Here is a 7,619-nt window from a genome sequence, read left to right on the forward strand (position 1 = left end):
GTGAACGCATGGGGCGCGCGATCGCTTGTTTAGGGCGAAAAGGGGATGACGCGAACGCGTCATCGACGCGAACGCGTCATCGACGCGAACGCGTCATCGACGCGATCATATGATTGATGGATAATGAAAGTGACGCGTACGCGTGGGGCACGCGCACACGTCGCTGAGAATTGTGCTAAAGGCACAATTCCAGCGTCGTTTTGGCGTAACTCTCTGTTTCCAATCAGGGGCAATGATTTCCGTTCGACGCGTACGCGTCGCCCATGCTTTCGCGTGGTGTGTGTGAAGTGAAAGTGACGCGTTCATGTCACTGACGTGATCGCGTGGGTGAAATATAATGAAGGTGATGCGTTCGCGTCATCAACGCGATCGCGTGGCCCAAATTGTGCCTAATGCACCACAGCCGCACGATTCCAGCCCAACTTTCTAGGCGTTGGATTTTTTACGTCGATTTGCAATCGATGCCCACGCGTGGCCCATGCGCACGCGTGGAGTCTCTCTTTTTTTTTCTTTGAACAATATGTAGGACGCAAAATGCAATGCTAATTTGGGTGCTATGAATAATTCCAGGTTCAATGAAAATAGAATAAAATAAAACTCAAAAACAAACAAAACAAAATAAAATCAAAATTGAAAAAGGAACGATCATACCATGGTGGATTGTCTCCAACCTAACACTTTTAGTTAAAGTCCTTAAGTTGGACATTTGATGAGCTTCCTGCTATGGTGGCTTGTGCTTGAATTCATCCAAAAATCTCCACCACTATTTAGAATGCCAACAGCCTCTGGGGTCCCAAACTAGGCATGTAAAGCCCTTGAGCAAATTCAAACAGGTTTTCAGGCTCCCGGGATGCTGAATATTAGAATAGATTCCAGGATCCCAAACCTTGCTTTTATATCCACCTTTGTTTCGATCTATATTTTTCCAGCCGGGCGGTTTGGAAGTTGTATTCTCACCAAGATGACTAAACATCTTCCGAGACCTATTCAATCGAACTCGAAACCAATCCCTACACTTCAAAGTGAAGCGTGGAACCTCATTGAATCTTGCATACCAGCCTTGAGCACGAACCATTTCCCTTTTACTCTAAAAGCCGCAAAGAGCTATAAGCTGGCCATCTGTTTCAAGCAAACCATATTCAAGTGGAAAATTAAAGATAAAGGCTAAGGATTTTACCCACTTGAAATTTGTATTGAGTGGTAATGACCTTGGGATAGGTACTTCCAGTGGTCTTGCAAGCTCTACTCCCTTGTATTCTTCCGTGAATTCTTCCACTTCTTTGCAAACTTTTTCAACTACAGCCACATCTTGATCAAAGTCTTCGATATCTTCCTCATCACTCAAGTTATAATTTGGAGGTTGAGAAAAGTCTACCTCCGCATCATTTTCGTATTCACTTGGGGAAGATTCTTCAATCTCAGAGAATTTACTTGCAGATGCAAGTTCATTACTAGGAGAACTTGACTCGTGATTATCATTATCAAGGAAACGCACTTCTTGAGTTGTTCTGTCCAGTTCTTCATAAGACATCTGCTTTAGGGGCTGTGCACTATCCTCCTTAGCATCAATTGCAAATTTCTTGACGGAATTCTCCACAATTCTGGATTCCCATGGAGGTTCAGCATCTCCTAAATCTTCAACCAATTCTTCTTCTTCGATAATTTCAGCTTCCTCCACTTGTTTAAGTACAAAATCATGCTCCTTACTGCCCATTGGAGTTTTTAGTATCTCCTTCATGCTGCGTTCTTCATTAGATTGCCCACATGAAGCCATGGGGGTTCCTTGAGTGTCCGAACGTCGGGAAGGTAATCGATTAATCGCTTGCTCCAGTTGGTGAAGGGTTGCATGAAATTTTTCCACTGTTTCCTTGAGTTGCTCCCTTGATTCTTGGGTTGATGGATATGGACATGGTGCATAAAGACGAGGTGGTTCTTGGGAGTAATTGGATTGGAATTAGGGTGGGTATGGGTTAGGGTCATATGGAGGTGAATGGTGGTAGGAGGCTTGTGAGTATGGTGGTTCAAAGCTATGTTGAGGAGGTGGTTCATAGGCATATGATGGTGCTTGTTGGTAACTACGAGGGGGTCCACCGTATCTATTATCTTGGTATGCACCTCGGAATGGCTCTTGACCATAGTAATTTGGTGGGTGTTGGTTGTCACGAAAGGGTCCACCATAACTATTGTCTCGACATGCACTGTTGAATGGTCGTCGTCCATGGTACGTTGGAAGGTGTTGTTACCTAAAGGGTTGATCAGATCCTCGTGGCTCCGTCATCTCTGATTGTTTTGACCTTGATGCATGTTCCTGTTATAGCTTCCATTCCTTTCAACAATATTAGAACCAAACTCAAATCGACAGGGGTGAGAATTCATAGTAGCTAAAAAATTAAAAACAAAAATAAATAAAAACAAATAAACAAGCAAAATAAAATATTTACAATAACCAATAATAAGGCACACGTTTGCAATTCCCCAGCAACGGCGCCATTTTGACGATCTGATTTTCTACCGGTAAAGAAATTCACAAATATAATTGCGTTATAAGTATAGTTTCTAAACCAACAGAGAATCCTTTCATACAAAAGTTTGGTTGTCATAAGTAACAAAACCCAATAAAATTTATAACCGAAGTATTGAAACCTCGGGTCGTCTCTCAAGGAATTGCAGGGAGGTGTGTTATTATTATTGGTTATGGAAAGGCGTATTTTTGGGTTTTTGAAATAATGAACAAGTAATTTAAATGGCAAGAAAAATAAATAAGTAAATAATTAGAAAATCTCTTGGCAAAGTATGAGAACTGGGAATCCTATCCTAGTTATCCTTATCAGGTGTGATGAGAATTGGATTTTGCTCCCACTTAGTTGACCCTTACTAAATAAAGGTAAGTCAAGTGGACTAATTAACTTAATTCCTCAGTCCTAGTCAACTCCTATGGAAAGACTAGCTTTAGAGGGATCCAAATCAATCAGCAATCCTAATTTCTAATCAACTGCTGAGTTTGATAACTCAAGTGTTACCAATTACTTAACCAAAGCCAAAAGGGGAAAATAAATCTAAATTAAATTGAAAGCATAAAAAATAGAATAAAACAAACATGAATCTGAAATACCTCAATTTGCATTAAATAGAATATTCAAATCTTAACATGGGAAAGTTCGTAAACCAAATTGAAAAGATAAATAACAATTAAAGTAATAGAATAAATAAAACTAGAAAGTAATTTTAAAGGGATATTGAACCTGTGGCTGAAGAAATTACCATAAATAAGAGGAATCCTAATCCCTAAAACTTAAGAGAGAGAAGAGAACCTCTCTCTCTCTAAAACTACATCTAAACCTAAACTTATGTAAATGAATGTTGTATGAATTATTTTGCGAGATGTTGTTTGATTCCCCATTCTCTGGCTTATATTCTGTGTTTGTGGATTTGGAATTGGGCCGAAAAAGGGTCCAGAAATCGCTGGGGGCGTTTTCTGCGAATTCTTGTACGTGGCGTCTGTCACGCGAGCGCGTGGGTCATGTGTTCGCATGGTCTGAAGTTTTTCCTTGTCACGCGTTCGCGTCAGTCACGCGTATGCGTCATTTGCGTTCTACTCAAGGCACACATCCGCATCAGTCACTCATTCGTGTCGATGCCATTTCGTGCTAGGCACGCGTTCACGTCATCCATGCGTTCGCGTCGCTGCCTTTTCTTCAAAACTCCATTTTTTTGCTTTTCTTCCATTTTTGTATGTTTCCTTGCTGTCCCTTAAGCCATTCCTACCCTATGAGACCTGAAAATACTTAACACACAAATCATGGCATCGAATGGTAATGAAGGATAATTAAATTTAATATTTTTAAAGCATAGGAAACATGTCTTTCACATATATCATAAAATAAGGAAGGGGAAGTAAAACCATGCAATTCATATGAATAAGTGGGTGAAGAATTGATAAAAACATTCAATTTGAGCACAAGATGAATCATAAAATAGTGGTTTATCATCTACCTTTTCACAACTTTGTTTTGAAGCTATGATATCATGATTACTAAGAAAAATATTGAATTATGAGCCTAAAAATAGCCTTTTGTAAATGCAAACTAAGATATTGAATCCCTAATTGGCTTAGTATGGTCATTATATTACGGAGTTTCTGATAAACCAAGTATAAAATATGACATTCAAATTCAATTATAACAATAAAAAGAATTGATTCTAATAACTCTAGACCATAATTCTGCTTTATATTTTTTCTTAGATGTTCTATTTTTTAATTTTTAATAACCCTTAATTTATATCTATTCTGTAATAGGCCCAAGCTCATAAAGCCGGAATATCAGTTTTTTAGCCCAAAGGGTACTGATTTAAATTAGCATTTCAAATTAATAAGGTTAAAAGCAACGTTGTAACGCTGAAACAACTTACTAATAAGCAATAAATAGCAATAATGTTAAAATACCATTAGAAAGGAACCAAGCAAATATAAATGACCAAGAGTACGGTAAAAGGAAGGCGCACATCTTCTTTCTTGATAAACATTTCAATTCACTTTCTTTAGAGTTTTATTTATAAAATTATCGAAGTATTTTTATAGGTACCCACTTCGGTCTGTAATTAAAAAGAACGTGAGGTTTCAAAATCTCGATTTTGTAAGTTTCTTAAATTTGCGAATATTTGACACTGTCTATAGAGAACCCTGATTTTTTTATTATGCGTAATGGCGGATGAGAATAAGAAGGTTGTTGGGAACATCGAAAACATGCAAGATCCACCATAAACTCCTCACTTACATGGCATAGGACCTGTTGATCAAGAACATGGAGTAGGAGGTTAACCAAGTGTTCATCACACCCAAGTAACCCCTGGACACGAGTATAATGATTCATATCAGAATCATAATTCACAAAGTTGGGATCACTACATGGGTGGCAAAGTGGACCAGCTTGTTTCGTGATGAGCAGATATTTTATACGTTTTTTGGGGTTAATTTCATATAGTTTTTAGTACGTTTTAGTTAGTTTTTAGTTTATTTTCATTAGTTTCTAGGCAAAATTCATATTTCTAGACTTTACTATGAGTTTGTGTATTTTTCTGTAATTTCAGGTATTTTCTGGTTGAAATTGAGGAAGCTGAGCAAAAATCTGATTCAGGCTAAAAAAGGACTGCTGATGCTGTTGGATCCTGACCTCTCTGCACTCGGAATGGAATTTCTGGAGCTACAAGAGTCCAATTGATGCGCTTCCAATTGCGTTGGAAAGTAGACATCCAGGGCTTTCCAGAAATATATAATAGGCCATACTTTGTTCAAGGATAAATGACGTAAACTGGCGTTCAACGCCAGTTCCATGTTGCAGTCTGGCGTCTAGCGCCAGAAACAAGTTACAAGTTGGAGTTTAACGCCAGAAACAGGTTACAACCTGGCGTTGAACGCCCAAAATAGCCCAGGCACATGAGAAGCTTTAGTCTCAGCCCCAGCACACACCAAGTGGGCCCCAGAAGTGGATTTCTGCACTATCTATCATAGTTTACTCATTTTTTGTAAACCTAGGTTACTAGTTTAGTATTTAAACAACTTTTAGAGATTTATTTTGTATCCCATGACATTTTAGATCTGAACTTTGTAATCTCTGACGGCATGAGTCTCTAAACTCCATTGTTGGGGGTGAGGAGCTCTGCTGTGTTTTGATGAATTAATGCAACTATTTCTGTTTTCCATTCAAACATGCGTGTTCCTATCTAAGATATTCATTCGCGCTTAATTATAGAGAAAGTGATGATCCGTGACACTCATCACCTTCCTCAATCCATGAATGTGTGTCTGACAACCACCTCCGTTCTACATCAGATTGAATGAGTATCTCTTAGATTCCTTAATCAGAATCTCCGTGGTATAAGCTAGAATCCATTGGCAGCATCCTTGAGAATCCGGAAAGTCTAAACCTTGTCTGTGGTATTCCGAGTAGGATTCTGGGATTGGATGACTGTAACGAGCTTCAAAATCGCGAGTGCTGGGTGTAGTGACAGACGCAAAAGGATAGTAAATCCTATTCCGGTATGATCGAGAACCTACAGATGATTAGTCGTGCGGTGACAGCGCACCTGGACCATTTTCACTGAGGGGAAGGATGGTAGCCATTGACAACGGTAATCCACCAACACACAGCTTGCCATAGGAGGGACGTGCATGCGTGAAGAAGAAGATAGGGAGAAAGCAGAAATTCAAAAGACAAAGCATCTCCAAAACTCCAACATATTCTCATTTACTGCATAACAAGTAACCTTTAATTCATGCTCTCTTGTTCATTTGCAAGTCAATTGATAACCACAAATTAATATCCTGACTAAGAGTTGCAAGATAACCATAGCTTGCTTCAAACCAACAATCTCCGTGGGATCGACCCTTACTCACGTAAGGTATTACTTGGACAACCCAGTGCACTTGCTGGTTAGTCGTGCGGAATTACATAGTGTGAAGTAATTTTCGTGCACCATTTCGCCTCGGCAAAGTTTGTCGCAACATGGGGCAGCTTACCCCGCCCCATCAAATTAATATGAGCTGAACTTGTTATTCCACTAAGTAGAGTTTATATCCGAAAGATATGTCACTATCAACCCTTAAAATAGAACCATAGAAATAGAGAATGCCATCAAAAAAAGAAAAATAGCGATGCACAAAGGGAAGAAGGACATAGCACTATCGTGCTCGAGATCACCAGAGATCCAAGATCCAAGAGCTAGAGAGCAGCGATGGATACAGAAAATTTTGATAGTGGAGACAAAGTATATATAACATAATAATAATTTTTATAAAAATGATTATGTATACACAAAAAATTAGCTACCAAATTATTTATTATGTATTTGTGTATAATTGCATGTGTTATTTAACTCATTTTTTATATATATATTTTGTATTTGAATATATATTCTTACGAATGGTTATTTTTTATGCACATGTAGCATTATTATTATTATTATTTTTGAAAGTAAGAGCTCAACACACAGGTGGAGCAAAGCAATACTAAGACAATAACGATAAATACCTAACAAATCCTATGTCATCTCCGACATAGCCATCAACAACATGAGTTATTTACAACGCCATTTCGTAGCACATGAAAATGATTGCTCCACATAGTCGGCAATTCCTGTTATCTTGTTGTGAAATATGGCATCATTTCGGCGTAACCAAATACTCCACATCACTGAGAAGAATCCAAGTAGCCAATACTTACGCCTGTCTTTTCTCATTGGCACGGATCTCCAACTCTCATAATGCTCTTTCAAGTTACCAGGGACAACCCATATCTCTCCAAATGCCGATATCCAAGCACACCACACCTGCCAAGAGTACTCACAAGTAATAAATAAATGTTGTATATTTTCAGCATCTTTCTTACACAGCACGCACAAAATATTATTCTGTTGTAAGATCCCCAACCTACTTAGCCGGTCCTTTGTATTGACCCGACCTACCAATACAAACCAAGCGAATAACTCCACTCGAGGCGGAACTAGGCCTTTCCAGATCTCCTTAGTGAGCCTGTATCTCAGAAACTCCTCGTCCAAAGTCTCTTCCTGCAAAACCTGCACAAAGGAATTAGTAGAATAAATGCCTTCCTTATCAAATTTTC

Source organism: Arachis ipaensis, chromosome B10 (genome assembly GCF_000816755.2).
Source record: "Arachis ipaensis cultivar K30076 chromosome B10, Araip1.1, whole genome shotgun sequence".
NCBI lineage: Eukaryota > Viridiplantae > Streptophyta > Magnoliopsida > Fabales > Fabaceae > Arachis > Arachis ipaensis.